The 17,519-nt window shown below is 43.8% G+C and overlaps 1 protein-coding gene across 3 annotated transcripts in view; it reads right to left on the reverse strand.

Annotated features, from left to right (window-relative positions):
• Positions 1-17,519, reverse strand: part of Pacsin2 (protein kinase C and casein kinase substrate in neurons 2) — a 102,942-nt gene that overhangs the window by 69,258 nt on the left and 16,165 nt on the right. The window lies entirely within an intron of this gene.

Here is a 17,519-nt window from a genome sequence, read left to right on the forward strand (position 1 = left end):
TCTATCATACACCAAATATTCTGATGAACCAAATGGCCCACTTTCTAGCCAGTATCATTCAGCTTCTCTACATTGTCACGAGAGCCTTGCAGTGGAAGAATTCAGTGACAGATTCAATGGCTACTAGGCAGGCAACAAAGTGATCTGATCTTGTCTTCAAATACCAAGCAAATACTCAATTTCAGAAACTTACTATATTACTAAGTAAAGTCATGTGGTGTTAGACCATTTGGAGAGAGGAAGGTGGTGGCTAATTTCAAATCTTAATGCTAGTCTTTCCTATTTTTCAGGAACCAAGATATAAATGAGTCATCTGGCTTTATTCCTCCTACATCTATGCCAAATTTCTAACAGCCTCTATAAGAAAATGCACCAGAACAAAGCTGAACTATCTTTGTCAAAGTTTTTTTTTAATAATTTTTTTAAAAAAAGGTAAAATCTATTACATAAGCTTCTTTGCTTTTCTGGCAATTGTCCAGAGAAGGAGAGGCAAGGGGCGGGGAATAGAATAAGGAAGCAGCAACACCAAACTCTTTAAGCTGAAAGCCCAACTAAGGAAAGTTTCAAAGCACCAATGTGATAGAACATGCTGCCCTCAACCCATACATAGCTTATAAAACCCCAGTGTCATTAAGAGAAACAATACTTGAGTCTTATGGGTGTTGTGTGTGCACATACATGCATATATGTTCAAATTTCTGCAAATACATGTATCTGTGCATCCATGTGTGAGGCCATCAGGTGCCGTCTATTTTTTTGAAACACCATTTCTCACTGGCCTGGAGCTTGTCTAGGAGGTTAAGTGGCCAGTAAACTCCAGTGATCTGCCTGTCTCCTCCTCACCAGCAATGAGATTACAAGCACGCACCACCACATCCAGCTTTTTCATATGGGTTCTGGGATCAAATTCAGGCTCTCAGCTTGTAAAACAAGGACTGTGCCAACTGAGTTATCATCTCAGCCCAACAAATACATTTTTAAGCTAACATCTTGGAGGTAAAAATGGTTTTTTGGAGGGTTAAGATTTCATATGACTCTGGGAATAAATAGTGTATGCATTCTTTGGGCAATATATTGAAAATGGAACACAATTCAAGAAAGAAGATCTGAAGTTCAAAAATCAAATGCTGAGTAAGTTTCAGTGAGTTTGAGGACATTTGCAAGACTAAAAATAAGTCATGTTGATGAGTGCTTTACCGGTATGATTTTCACCCATTTACTTAAATTGGAATTCCACCATCTGCTATAGTTTAGCTGTTAAGGTCCCTGCAAACCATGTAATAAAGACAGTCCTCACTGTGTCACTACTGAAGGCTTATAGAAACTTTAAGAGGGGGCATGTCCTCAAAGGGAACTGTGGGACCCAGGCTTGTTTCTTTCTTTTGAATCCTACACATTTGGTATCTTATGCTCCACTATGCTCCCACCATGTGGTACCTCCTCAACACAAGCCCATAATGCAATGGGCAGTCAACTGTGCACTAAAATCTACAAACTTGTAAGCCAAAATCACCCTTTCCTCTTTAGAGTAGGTAGTTGTTACAGTGATTATATAAATTACTTTCCTCAATGCTGCAACAAAATGTAACAAAGGCAACTTAAGGAAGGATTATGGTACAGCCACCACAGCAGGAAGGCATGAGACAGCTAGTCACATTGCATCCGCAGTAAGGAAGCAGAGTTGAATACTAGTGTTAAGTTCACTTTATCTTTTATTCAGTCCAGAATTCCAGTTCATGGTATGGTGCCACCAACACTTAAAGTGGGTTGTCCCACTTCAATAACACAATCCAGAAATCCTCTCAAATATATGCCCAGAAGTTTGCCTTTCTGGTGATTCTAGCCTATCAAGTTGGCAGTTTATACTAACAGTCACAGTGGTAGAGAGCTGACCCTCCACCTGACACTGTATGAAGAGTTACAGGAAAGTAGTCTGGAAGGGTAGATGGACAAATACCAAGAGGGTCACACAGAGTGACAAGCACTGTATCTAAGAACTTAACGGGGGGGTCAAGCTAAGCCAAGGAGTGAGGAAGAAAGGTGGACAACTCCCCAGAAAAGTGACCCCAAGTTGAGGGGATCACCTTTAGCAGCCACCTCCAAGGAGAGCTGGGCATTAGCAGAGCTCCTGACTGCATTGGCTAGTGCCTTTTAATGAAAGCAGGGAAGCAGCCAACTTTATTTCACTAAGGACATGGAGGAAGGGGCTTGTTACCTCCCAATATTTTATCGTTCAAGAGCTCTTATTAATAAAGACATTCTGGGTTCATAAAGTAGGCTCACCAGGTAAAGATCACTTGCCACCAAGCCTACTAACCTGAGTTCGAGTCCCAGGATCCACATGATGGAATATGAGAACTGATTCCTCCAAGTTGTTCTCTGACCTTCCTGTGCTACAGGGCACACACACACAATAACATGAAGTTAACTTTTTAAACCATGTCTGTCTGTGTGACTGTAAAGACATGGAAAACGTACATTGAGGTGCAAAGCTTATTTTCTTCTGAACACCTGCATCTGTGTTTTACACCACGTATTTACTGGCTTTAGAACAGAGGAATAAGTGGAGTTTCTCCTGAGTCCTCTAGCTGGACAGATATCATTGAGGCTGAGCCAAAGGCCAACCTTGCTGCTGTGCAGAGAGGCTAGGACTACTACACTTCAAAGCCCACAAGCCAGCCCCCACCCACAGGACTTCCATAACATCCACCAATTTCAATGACAAGTTGCCACCAACTAAAGCCTACCATTCTGAAACCCCTGCTCCAGAGGGAGGCTTGTCACCACAGCTGGCTTTCCTGACTGTTACACTTCATTGGGAAACAAGAACAAGGTCATTCCACACCATTTACTTCAAAAAGTCAACTGTGAGATTTTATGACCCCTTCCGGAAGAAGCATAAACCCTAGGTAAGGTTAAGACACTCAGCTACACCCAAAGGCAGACGCACACCAGACCAGCATGCAATTTCACATGTGGCACACAAGCAGACATGGAGCCCTAACACTGGAAGGTTCCCTAATCTCAACAACATGAAGGAATTCCATGCAAGGGTAGGTATGAGAAGGAGATTTTCATGAATAAATTAAGACTTAACTTTACTGGATGAACAGTATACCAGCAGGCTGGCATACTCAGCATGGTTCGTAATGACACTGACCACAGTGTCTCCAGTCCACAAAAGAAAACAGTCTATTTAAACTCTCAAAGAAAGGAAGGACCTTGAAATGAAGAGGTCCCTCTGTAAGCTCATAATCATACAACGTGATCAACAACTGCATGTGACTAGTAATTAATAAGAATGACAGCAAGTGGCCTTTAAAGCATGAGGTCAAATCTGCAGGGTCTGCAGGCACTGGTCAAGCAGCACCCCAGGTGGCTCCCGCACCCCCCTTTTTCTCCCCCACCAGTCCTCCTCTCCCCAACCTGTCCCTACAACAGTGCTCAGCACAGTTTGAGGGTTGTCTAGCTAACACTAAGCTGAAAACAGAAAGGGGAGTTGTTACCTCAAACTACCACATGCCATCTAGCTTATCAAAAACTTATTTAAGAGCTGGATGGTGGGCTTTTAACCCCAGCACTTGTGAGGCAGAGATAGGAGGTTCTCTGAGTTCAAGGCCAGTCTGGTCTACATAGTGAGCTCCAGAACAGCCAGGGCTACACAGAGAATCCCTATCTTTTTTTTTTTTTTAAAAAAAAAAAAAAAAAAAAAAGCTTGTTTTAGGGTTTTGTTTTTGACTAGTAGTAGTAGTTTATTCTTGTTTTTCCCCCCTCAGACAGGTACTAAGTATGTAGCTTTCTGCCTAGAACTCCCTATGTTGTATTTATGGACAATCCTTCTGCCTCTGGACAGTGTGCCTCCACAACCAGCTTTCAACTAGGGAAAATTAACTGTGACCATAGCCATGCACTGGGAACCCTGCAGCCAGGACCCCATGTGGGCAAGATAGAAGCACTCAAGCAATACTTTACCTCTGGTCTTTCTGACCTAGAGACCATGCTCAGAACCACTAAGCCTACCAGTTGCTTCAGGCTGGTTAAGAATTCAGTCATGCTTTCAATTAAGTAGCCTTGGGTGGGGTTTCTCACAAAGCACCTTCCTCCATGTGAAATAGGCTAGCTTCTAGAAACGGAAGGAAGCTTTGAAGGGATGGACAGCATGTGAGGACTTTGCCACCTGCGTTCCTAGATCGCTGAAACCCTGGTTCTGTAATTTCCTTTCTTCTGTTTATTAAAGCTAAATCTTTTATATTAAGCTAGTCTGGTTAATTTTTAACTACCGATCAACCACGCCCTTCATGTGAGGACTTGAATTCCTTCTGACTTAGATTTAAGGTGATTTTGTGGCTGAGGTCAGGAAAGAGGTAAACACTTTTAACAGAACTGCAGATCACTACCTTGGAACTCAAGCAAACACATCACTAGTGTGGCCTCTCTAGCAAGAATACCCGTGATCCTGTTTCTTCATTTCTTCAACTATCACAAAGACCAGCCTCTCCTACTTCCCAGGTTCCAAGAACATGTGTCAGTCAGCTTCTCATTACAGACACTATATTTTTCTTGAGAGATGTCAGAAGAAAAGATTTTCAGATCATACTTCCAAAGGATTCAGATTCTTAGCTCTGTTACTGGGCCTGTGGCAAAACAGGGCATCATTACTGGAGGGGGGAGGGAAGTGGCAGAGCAAAGCTGTTCACCTCATGGTACTCTGGAAGTAAAGAAACAAGAAGGGGGCAGGGCAAGATAAAGCCCCCAAGGAAATGTCCTTTGTGACATAATTCCTCCCACTAGGCTCTATGTCAAAGAGTTTTTAGAATCTCCCCAAACAACACCACCAGCTGAGGACCAAACTTCCTCACTCCAAATCATGTACCTACCTGCTTCTGTCTGTCCTCCATCTTGCCCACTGAAGTGGTCTGAATGAGACATGTCCCTACAGGCACTGGTGTTTGAATATTTGGTCCCCAGTTGGTGGAGATACTTGGGGAGGTCCAGAAGATGGAGCCTTCATGATGTTTCCATTTGCTCTTTCTGCTTTGTGCCAGTGGCTCAAGATAAGAGCTCTCAACATCCAGGCCCACCCGCTACCTCTACCCTGCCACTTGGGACTCTAACCCTCTAGAACAGTAGGCCAAAACAAACTCTTTCTTCTGTATGCTACCTTGGTCATGGTGTTTTATCATAGCAATAAAAATGTCACTCCACCCAATGAATGACACAGTCAATCCCAAGGACACGAAACCTTTGACTTCTACCTACAGCACTTTTGCTTCAGTTTTCAAAGTTGGCTTTGAACTTGAAGCAAACTTCTTGCCTCAGCATCCCAAGTGCTGGGATTACAAATGTAAACCACCACATACAACTCACACAGCATTTTCCTGTGAATGCCAAGTGACAGGCACCATGACAGACAAATGTTGTGGAATATTAACATAAGATGTGCTACACATTTGTTTATGCTGTGGAACATTTGTTTGATGATGCACAGATGTGCTGCATTCTTTTATGTGGCATTTGCTTAACTCTGTGAAGCTGTGCTACTTTGCCTGCCTGAAACACCTGAGTGGTTTAATAAAGAGTTAAACAGCCAACAGCAAGGCAAGAGAAAGGACAGGTGGGGCTGGCAGGCAGAGAGAATAAAACAGGAAGAGAAATCTGGGGAAAGAAGATCTTGGAGCAAGAAAAGGAGGAAAACATCATGGGCCACCCACCCAACTACACAGCCAGCCAAGGAGTGAGAGTAAAAGTAAGATATACAGAAGAAAAGGGAAAGGCCCAGAGGCAAAAGGTAAACTGGATAATTTAAATTAAGAAAACCTGGCCAGCAACAAGACAAGCTAAGGCCAGCCATTTGTAAGTAGTAATAAGCCTCCCTGTGTGATTTATTTGGGAGTTCGGTGACAGGCCCCCACAAGAGCCAAAAGAGCAAAGAGTAAAAAACAATCAACTACAAGACAAATTCACCTATTAATTGGATATGAATTTTATTTGTATTTTACCTACTTCCAAATGATAGAGAAGGTGGCCTGCTTCAACCATTTCAATAAGGAGGCTTTCCCTGAATTTTCTTTTGTTCATGCACCGATTCCTCAACACAAAGGAGTAGAGAGTTCCTCCTGGTGAAGGCAGAGAGCAGCTCAGATCATCCAATTGAGAGGTCATTAAGTAGCCGAGAGTGGTGGCACACCCTTTAATCCCAGCACTTGAGAGGCAGAGGCAGAGGCAGGCAGCTCTCAGTTAGAGGCCAGTCTGCATTATGGAGTGAGGACAGCTAAGGCTAAAGCTGGGAAATCCTGTCTCAGAACAAAACAAAAAATAAAGGGGGGTGTCATTAGGCAATAAAAGTGCAGCTTCTTGGGCTGGAGAGATGGCTCAGAGGTTAAGAGCATTGCCTGCTCTTCCAAAGGTCCTGAGTTCAAGTCCCAGCAACCACATGATGGCTCACAACCATCTGTAATGAGGTCTGGTGCCCTCTTCTGGCCTTCAGGTATACATGAAGACTGAATATTGTATACATAATAAATAAATATTAAAAAAAAAAGTGCAACTTCTTTTCCTTCCTTCTCCACCCACTGTCAATCCAAGGCAACCATGTGGTAGTAGCCAAAGCTATCTGCTTTGCAGACCAGCTGACTTTTAAGAGGACTGGGCCTAGGCTGTGGATAACAGAATGAGCAAATCCCCTAACAGATAAACTACATTCTACACATCCTTTATATGCTGAGCACACACCACGAGCAACTGAGTAAAATCTAAAAAAAAAAAAAAAAAAAGAAAAACTATGTATCCATGCACCAATAGATATGGAGAAAGAAGGCTCACAGCCACAGTGCTCATCATGGTCAGATACTGAAGCAATCCAGTATCTGCTGACAAAAGAATAAATTGTGGTCTGTGCATGTGATGGAGAGTTTTTGTCAACTTGACTACACCAGATATTTGGTCAAAAAGCTTCTACAAGAGATGAGATCAACATGTTTTTACTTAAATTTTTTTTAATGATTCTTTTCTTAATGTGCCTTTTTAATTTTAATTAAATTTTTGTTTTGCCTGTATGTATGTCTGTGTGAGGGTACTGGATCCCCTAGAACTGGAGTTATGGATAGTTGTAAGCTGTCGTGTGGGTGCTGGGAATTGAACCTAGGTACTCTGGAAGAGCAATCAGTGCTCTTAACCTCTGAGCCATATCTGTAGGCCCCTAAGATGAACATTTTAATCAGGTGATTTCAGATTGTCCTCTCCAGTGTGGGTAGGTTTCATCTAATCAGCTGAAGGTCTGAACAGAACAAAACCAGCAAAGAGATTGCAGCCTGCCCACTTTTGGACTGGAACTGCTTTACTGGCTCTCCTGAGCCACAGTGCACATGGGAACTCCATAAATGCATGAGCACATTCTTTATAAATCCCAAAAAGACACATGTACTCATGTGTATGTGTGCACACACATTTAATTCTGTTTCTACATAAAACATTAATACAAATGAATGCAAAAAACAATTACTCAGCAAGTAAAAATGAAGTAATTTGCAGATCATTTATGAGTTGTGCTTTATAAAGCATGTAAGAACATTAAATATAGTAATCGCAGATGTGTACTTAAATATATAGTATTCTCTGAAGAGAAAACAGATAATCAAGAGAAAGATGAAGGATCTAGACCACATTTATCTCTAACAGCATATACCACTTTCTTTGAAGTATACACAATGGTTTCCTTCTCAAGCTGGGAGACTGAGCCTCAGGAACTCACCAATATGCTTCAAGATCTAGCTATAGAGAACTACAGAAACAGCTCAGTAGGTAAGCACGCTTGCCTAGCTCACACAGGCTTCTGAGTCTATTCCTATAGCTACATATACCTGAAACATAAAATAAATACAGCTTGCACATACATCTTTTATTTTAGGTGAGTTTTAAGTTGCTTTAAATAAAATATTTCCAAGCCAGGCATGGTAGCACACACCTTTAGTCCCAGCACTCAGGAAGCAGAGGCAGGTAGATCGGATCTCTGTGAGTTCAAGGCCAGCCTGGTCTACAAAGAGAGTTCCAGGACAGCCAGGGATGTTACACGGAGAAACCATGTCTCAAAAAAACAAAAATCAAGACAAGAATTTCTAAACTGGAAGTAATATGACAGAAATGTCACAAGACAGACACAGGAAGAAAATCCTGTTTAACAAATGCAGAACCAAAAGCAGGGCAGTGTTGAAACACCCCACCTTCAGAGCTTTTGAGTCAGTCAGACAATCCAATCTGTCTGCAGTCCTCTAATTCTTAGGCCTTTCTTCCCTCTTTCATTTTGAGAACATCCACCCTCTTGTGTGGAAGTCAGAAGACAACCTACTTTCAGGTCTCTCTCATTCACTCATTCATTCATTCATTGTGATCCACTGAATTCAGTTAGGGTTGCTTGCATGAGCATAGGTGGAAGATATTTGTTCTTGAGATCTTAAACTGAGATAGCCATGTAAACTCAAGGGAAATGGAACTATCGAGTTTCAGAGTGATGTCCACTGAAGCTTTGTCGTTAAGGCAAGTATGATGTAAGAACCTGCAAAACACACCCCCGACTCTGCTACACAGTCAGCTTGGTGTGACCCGAGCGGAGTCTGAAGGCTTATTACCATTACCACCTCTGCCTTTATCTTTTATTTGGCATAAGCATATAGTAACAAGTGTAGTAACTTGTAACTAAGAAATCCAATGAAATGGATGTGGAAAATGTGGTACATTTAAACAATGGAGTACTACACAGCAGAAAAAAATAACGACATCTTGAATTTTGCAGGAAAATGGATGGACCTAGAAAACATTGAGTGAGGTAACCCAGACACAGAAAGACAATTATCACATGTACTCACTCATAGGTGGTTTTTAAACATAAAGCAAAGAAAGACAGCCTACAAACCACAATCCCAGAGAACTTAGACAACAATGAGGACACTAAGAGCGACTTACTTACATAAATCTAATCTACATGGGAAGTAGAAAGTTGAAAAAGACAAGATCTCCTGAGTAAATTGGGAACATGGGGACCTTGGGAGAAAACTGAAGTGGGGAGGGGAGAAGCAGGGAGGGGAGCAGAGAAAAATGTAGAGTTCAATAAATATCAATAAAAAAATGTATTAAAAAAAAAGAAATCCAATGAAAAACACTGCAAATAGTCTTTGTTTCCATGCAAAGGACATAGGGACCACATCAGGATGGTGGCTAAGAGTCTACTTTGTCTTGCTGACAGCAAAGTAGGATTCTTGGCTCCCAGGTGATGACATTCCTTTACTCTGAATTCACTCACCCACCCACATGGGGCAGAACTCAGGGAGGTTTCCTTGTGTGCACTGACAGTAAGATCAGGAATGCAGTCTGGCTACATTTGTGGCATTCCTAATTATGAGGTATTATGGTTAGCATCCTGGACGCCTATGGTTAGCCTGGTCTAGTCTGTTACATCTCCCATTGTGCAGGGGGCTCTACTACATTCCCAAAGCAACTCCATGCCCAGCACAGTTCTTCTTCTTCCTGGCACCAGCACCTCAGCTGGGCTTTAGGGAATCCCCTACCCTTTGGAAAAGATAGCCCCTCCCTGACTCCTTTTCAGGTTTCCTGCATCTGTGAGGTCACCATACCCAGTGTCTTCCAAGGACTGGCTTTATGCTCAAACTTGCTTAGATCACAAAACCCTTATCAGCTTTTTGTATTCTGACAGAGTAGAATTCTTGACTCTCTTGACCAATTCCCCCGCACTACAGCTCTCAGACCACAGGGCTCTACAAAGAACTGAAATACAAAAACTCCCAAAGAACCTGAAATGCTTTGGCTACTGTCCAATGCCCAAGTACAGAAACATGTGTTTGCATCTCGACCCAGGAACTGATAGTCAATTAAATATAAAACCGTCAAAAACAGATAGATATCAATGACCTTGGCTAAATGCCTCTCCTTCACTATGCTATGACCCTTCCTGCTGAGAGTAATACATTCAATTAAGGCAGTGGTTCTCAACCTAATGCTGAGATCCTTTAATACAATTCCTTGTTGTAATGATCTCCAACCATAAAATTTATTTTCATTTTCACTGCTACTTCATAACTGTAATTTGCTACTGTTATGAATCGTACTGTGAATATCTGTGTTTTCCGATGGTCTGAGATGATCTCTGTGAAAGAGTCCTTTGACATCACTCCAGGGGTAGCAGCCCACAGGTTAAGAACCTCTGACTTAAGGCATAACACACTTGCGGTATAGGTATTAAACTCCAGGCGCTGCTCATGGGGTATGGAACTTTCTATGAGTAGACTCCCATTAGCCTACAGACCACATGGAAGAAAAAGATCTCCATGTTGTCCCTAAACCTCAGCTTACGACAGTTTTGCTGGTGTAAATTTCCACATATAAATATATACATAGATAGTGCAGTTTGGAGTTGGCTCAGTATATGAGCTTGTTGCTGTGCAAGCATGAGGACTTGAACCGGGATCCTAGCACCTAGGTAAAAGCTAAGTGTAGACGTAACACCAGTACTTATGCGGAAGATGGGGAAAGGAGGTGGCAACAGGAAGACGGTTGGAGCTAGGTCAGTCTAGCAGAAAACTAGTGAGTTGCAGGTTCAGTGAGAGACCTTATCTCAAAGGAACAAGACAGAGAATGATAGAGCAGTACAGGCGGCACACACACACACACACATTCTCATCTCAGATTCCACACACTGACCACACCACCTGAAGTGACCCACCCTACCGCTCCCTCCCTTGCTGACTACAAGACTCCTCTAGAGCCACTGTGTCTTGGCTTCACTTGTACCACCAGGGCACAGGGCAGAAAAGATCAAGGTCACCTTGCCTGAGCTTTGGTCCCGTTCCACCCTCTACCTGGCTTAACCCACCCACCCCCTTCCACCACTACCACCCACCACACCCCGCCCCACTCCCCCCCCCACCCCGCCCCACATCTACCCAGTGTGCCAGAGGCTTTCTTTTCAAGGTCAACAATCGTTTGCCCTCTAAGTTTCAGTCAAGGAACCTCGAGCTGGGTTCTGTTTTCTGTGAATTAATACAGAAAGAGTGAGCATTAGACAAGAGGGGGGATATGAAAAAAGGAAGATCAGAAGCTACCCTAGAGATTATGAAAGAGGAACATGATAGCCACTAAAAAGAATTTGCCCAACATAGGAGGAAAAGGACCAAGGCTCAGTAAAGCAATGCTGCTATTGAAAGTGACCCCCTCTGGCCACCATCCCAGTCAGTTGGGAGAAAGTAGTGTTCACTCAACCAAAACAGCACAAGTATGAGCCAAAGGCAACATTAATCTGATCAAATAAAACTAAACACACCAAAATGATCTTTCATTCCATCTCCCTGGCTCCCACTCCTTGCAGCCAGGTTCCAGATCATGATCTCACAGCTCTCACACCTGGGCTGCCCATTCACACCATGTACTCACAGAGGAACTTCCCTAGATACCATATCCAGAGAACAGAGGACACAGAAACAGACAGGTCCTGTTTGCATGATATGACCACCTGATGGAGAATCAAGAAACTCTAAAACTCATGTGAGAACAGGATAGCCACATAAGGGAGGAGTGACAAGGCCCTGAAGAGGGGCACACTGTCCTGAAAAATGAGAGGAATCAACCACGTGAAAAACGTTCCAGGGAGTTCTCTGAGAAGACAGTCGCCCCCTCACAGGTACCTGCCTCTGCAGAGCATCTCTGTTCCTGCCTGTACATGGTAGGAAGACCTTCCTGAGGCTTAGGATGATCTCGCCCCACTCTTCTACTTAGAAATTCCCAGATTCCCACAGTCTGGACAACTAAGACACCGACTGTATATGTGAGTTTCATAATACAAATGAACAGCTACAGACACATACAGATGCTAAATTTCTGCACAAAGACCCTAACAAATCTCTCCCTTGTGGCCCACAAAGACTATGACACCCATTATAATTCATAAGCATGGGGAAAGATGGAATCCTGAATCTGCACATAACACACTGAGAGTAACCCAAGTTCAAATATTGACTGTCACTTATTAGGCATGTAAGTTGGCAGACTTATTATATGTGTTCATGTGTGTTTCTCTGTCACATGTGTGTGAGTGCCCCTGAAGGCTAGAAGGTGTTGGATCTTCTGGAGCTCAGAGTCCCATAGGAAGAACTCCACCTCAAGCATCTAGGCAACACTCCTCAACACAGCTGGTTTTCCCTCCAGGACTTCACGGGCTACTCATTTACACCTTAAGACCCCCAAGAATGGTAAATACCCATTTCCAAAGAACATGGGAGAGGTCAAGAAATGTGGGGATGCCAGGGAGAGTAGAAAGGGGTTTTTTCCTTATTTACAATCTATTTATTTGCTTGTTTGTTTGTTTATGGCTATAAGCAGAATTGACAACAAGATAAACTTGAAGTCATGTATGTACACCCCAACCTTCTTCATCCCTTCATCCCTCCTATATCCCCTTCCTCTTCTACACCCCTAACCCCTTAGCCTCCCTCAAACACCAAGCGGTCAAATGAGATTGTTCAATCCTGTCTCCTGGTAACTTAAAGAAGATACTATATATACAGTGAACTGAAATAATCTGGTTCAAGGGTCAGAACCCCAAGAGCCTGCAGGAGTGTGGCTCAGGAATATAAGATAGTAGTCGCCCCCCTACACACACACTCAATCCTTGAACTAGAGCAGCGCAAGAACTAAACCAGGCAGCTCTAACGTTCCCAAGCCAAAGCACCAAAGCCAGTGAGCTTCAGAGACATGGGTCTTGAGCCATGCTAGTCAACTGTCGCCCAGTCCCTATGTTCCAAAGAAACACTGCAAAAAATTCAAATAAGTCTTTGAGCTTGCCATCAAATTCTAATAGTAGACACATTTAGAAAAAGCTGTTGGGCCAATGAGACGGCTCAGTGGGTTGTCATACTGTTAAGAGGCTCTGATAACATGAATTCAATCCCACATCCCACAAGGTGGCAGGAGAGAACCAACTCCCAAGAGTTGTCCTCTGACTTTCTCAGGCAAACTGGGCCACAAGCATTCCTGTACTCACACACATACACACACAAAAACATATAATAAGTTTGTGACAGAGATACCAATTTTTGAATTGTTACAAGAGAGAAAAAACAGGCTAGGCAGTGGTGGCGCACGCCTTTAATCCCAGCACCCAGAAGGCAGAGGCAGGTCCATCTCTTTGAGTTTGAGGCCAGGCTGGTGTACAAAGCGAGTTCCAGGACAGTCAAGGCTGTTACACAGAGAAACCCTGTCTGAGAGAGAGAGAGACAGAAACAGAGACAGACAAAGAAAGAGAGAGAGAGAGAGAGAGAGAGAGAGAGAGAATATACTTAATAATCCATGATCTAAAAAAGACAACCAAGGAGCTATGTGAAATGGCTCATAACTGTAATCCCAGTACTCAGGTGTAGGCCAGAGAACTGTCACAAGTGTGAAGTCATCTGGTACACACAGTGAGTTCCAGGACAGTCAGACCTTATAACACAGATAAGACCCTGTCTCAACAGGAAAGAGAGAAGTGGAGAGGCAAGAGGAAGATAGAAAAAAAAAAAACAGAGAGAAAAAAGAAAGTCAATATAATTCCCATTTAAAGAAAAAAAACAACAAAACCAGCTCAATCCAGACAACCACTTCTCAAACCATGAGATGGTTTCCACGCCAAGGGTCCTCATGGTGCCCATGCATGCAGAGCTAAAACCTGGGTTCCATTTTTGAAAGACAGATCCTACAGGCCCTCACCTCCCTCAGCAAATCCTCTGGGAAGTGAGGAGCACTACATTACAAGGCATCCTGGGAGGGGACTATAGAGTGAGGGCAAAGGCTGAAAGGATAGGTGGAGAAAGAGAGGGAAGTCACCTCTTACCTGGAGGGAGAAATGCAGGAAATGTGGCAAGAAATGAGGTAAGCAGTGAACATTCTACAAGTCTGGGCTTTCACTGTGAGGGTGACCAGGAGGCATGAAGAACTGTAATCCCTCTGGTCTGGCCCTTCCTCACTGCTGCTGATGAAGACCAGGATGGCCTTGAGACCACAATTCTGAAGAGTACGGGAATAGCAAACCAATCAATCCTTCAAACTTCAGTAGCCAAACACACACGCACGGCATGTGTGCTCCGTTTCCGTGTCATCTGCTCAGAGGGCCATATGAGTCTGGCAGAGTGTACAGAGCAGACAGACAGTGGCACTGGCAGGACCATGGCCTGGGCACCACAGCCACACCACACAGGTCCAGGGAACAGCGAGCCCAGATACTGCTCAGAGCCTCTGTGACTGAGAACAAACAGAGAACTTATCCAGTCATCCAACTGGCAGAGAAGTCAGACCACGGAGAAGACAGGTTCCCACAGCCAACAAGCAGGTCATACCACTGTTGGGCCTCTCCCACCCAAGGTGGCCTCCAAACAGCCACATCCCCAGCCTAGGTTGCCACCCTACCTACCCCGGCACAGAAAGCTTATTGTATACCCTCACTTCTCTGTCCTGGCAGGCCTCCACAGTCACCTCTGGAAATGAGACACTGCCCAGAAGCCACCAACTGGGATGTCCATAAAGCTTCTGTGTCCAGGGCTCTATGTAACCCTGAGTAGGGAGAAAGCCCATGTACATCTGCCCAAGCACCATCCTGTCTCTTTATAACTTGCTTCACAATGACAGGGCCCCTGGCACCAGGAACCAAAGACACTCATGAAAGAAAAACACTCAGGCTACATGAGGCACAGAGAATAATAAGCAGCCAACAGGAAGAAAACTCAAGTGCCCAGAACCACAAGTTCCAGACCAATTAGAAAATTCCCCCTTAAAATTTAGGGAACATTTTAGTAAATGGTACTGAAAAACAAGATGGGGGGGGCACATGGAACCTTCTTTACAGATCTCCCACTACATAAAAAAAGTGGTTCAAATGGATCACTGACCCAAATATAAAACCCAGACCTGTAAGATCAGCAAGAGACAATGTTTGTGACCCTGAATTCAGTGAAGATTTTACATGAAACTTATCCCAAAACACACAAACCTGCAAACATCCACTTCATCTAGTCTTTTGCATTTTAAAGCAAGCAGGCCGGGCAATGGCTTCCTACCTGGGGAAGAAGAGGGGAGGGATAAATGAGGGGCTACAAAACAGCAGAAGGAGGCTGTTAGTTTGTGGGAATGGCAACAGTGTATGCCACGTCAAATTGGATCAAACAGTAGGCTTTAAAAACAGACAATGTAGTACGCAGTACTGTCCGTTATTACAACTCAGGAGTTTGAAATTTGAGGCAAGAACCACATAAAACACTAACCTTTTATACTGTCATATAACAACAACATTCTCCAAAAGCCAGCTCCTGAGCAGGCATCGTGCCACACACCTGTATCCAAGCACTTGGGAGCTACAAGCAGGAGGATCAGAAGTTCAAGGTCATCCTTAGCTACACCAATTTCCAGAACTAAGTGAGACCCAATCTCAGCAAAATAAAATAAAAAAAAACTACCTCCTAATTGCCAACGTTAAAAGGGCTTTTTCAAATTAAAAGGATGCATCAGTACTCTAGTAACTGTCCAGAAGGATCCTCCCCACTTCCCTCTGCATCGTACTCCAGGTTTGCTTTCAAGAAAGGAAAGAGAAGGAGAAGGGGAAGGAAGGTGAAGAGAAACAAAACAGACCAAAACCACAACGGTTTCCATTTTCTACTCAAACAGAACCCTCCTAAGACACACTGAAGATTCCATTGTCATTTTCTCACAGTGGAGAGGGCTCAGTTTCTGACCATTTTCCAGGACCTCTGGACAGAAACACACAGCTCACACACCTTGCAAGGCACAGAGCAAAGCTCACTTGGGTAACTGCTCAATCTTTAACCCACAGTTCCTCCTGGAAAGGTAAGCATCAGAGAAGGCCACGTGGACTGTAGAACAGAGACACTGTTTCCCTCCCCTACAGAAGACAAGAGCTGAGCAGTGATAAAATGTAAATATTTAAAGAACTTGCAGCTGCTGATGCCAGCAGGATAACAGCTTGCAAACTTCCAGTCAGAATGACTGTTATATCAAGGGCTGAGTCATGGCTGCAAATGCTGTTTCCTTCCATTCTTCATAGAGGAGAGGAGATTTTTAAAACAGCTTTCAGAAAGTTACTATGCCCAGTCACAACAAGAAAACACTGGAGAAAAGCCAGGGTGTACCCAAAGCTCTGCAGCCAAGAAAGGAATAATACACCATCCACAAGGAATGCATTCAGACAAGAAAGAGACTACTGCTCAGGTCTGTAAACAACAAACAGGTATATCTGCATCATCAAGTGCTGAGGTCCACCACACAAAGGACTGACGCATGTCTCAGATATTCCCTCTCTTTGATATGACAAATCCTGACTACAAAGAATAGAGCTGGTCCAGCATAAACTGACACAGTGCACATGCTGGCATTTCTGACTCATTCTCAGGTCTGCCTTCCAAGTTCCACAACAGCACTCAGATCTCAAGCACGTGCCATTCTTCCTGATATGAGATTTGGCACTTTGCCTAAGCTCAGTTTCCTCACCTGACCTGAGGATGAACATAACTGGGCAAAGAGATGCAGGGGGTCTAACGCATCAGCCCCAATAAACACTAAACTGAAAATAACTGTGGCAACCATAGCAAAAATAAAAACTAGGTCAGGGGTCCATGTGATAGTACACCCCTACAAAGCCAACATTCAGGAGACTGAAAAGTGAGGATCACTCAAGTCCAAAGTGATCTCTTAGGGAAAATGGGAGGGGAAAAAACATTAATGGTCCAACCTGGGAATGTGGGGTCTGGACATCGCTGAGTTTCAGGAGAGGTTGAATCCCTCCCCAAGTTAGTGGAAGTCCTGTCTGATCTTAGCCTACATGCAGACAGATTCCTCCAGTCTGCAGCTTCAGAGACTGAGAGGGGTACACAAACAGTGGGGGATAGGAACTCAAGTGCCCTGGGCACTGTGCCACCCTCCACAGTGAGGTAGGGACCCACAGACCCCAGTGTCACTGGACAGCGCGGTGGTATGGTTAAGAACTTTTGAAAATGACATCTCTCAGAGACTGAAGGGCACTAAATTAAACAAATACAGCTATCCTGAGAGGGCCATCACGTGGTCCAGGAAGCAACTTCAATCTCCCCAGAATCATCCTTCACTGGACAGAGGGGTTGGGCCCCCAAGAATGATGGTAACTTCTCAGGTCACATAGTCTCTGAAGGGCGGAAGCTACTATAGAAAATGCCAAGTTTATTTATTTAAATTCATGTTTTAAATATGTGATTTTATGTTTTGGGCTACATTATTCAATTGTCCTCACCCGCATGCCGCATATAGCCCAGAGCCAAGGGCACACCTGACACAATCTATAACTGCTGGGCACAGCCCTGAGGGACTAAACCCTTGGTAATGACTTAGCCACAGGGAGCCTGGATCACTACAGAACCACTACAGTACTCAGCTAGAACATAGGTCCTAAGAGTCAGGAAACTTCCATACACTGTGTGTTCTACTGTGGGATCACACAG

Source organism: Myodes glareolus, chromosome 19, assembly GCF_982192425.1.
Source record: "Myodes glareolus chromosome 19, mMyoGla1.1, whole genome shotgun sequence".
NCBI classification, from domain to species: domain Eukaryota; kingdom Metazoa; phylum Chordata; class Mammalia; order Rodentia; family Cricetidae; genus Myodes; species Myodes glareolus.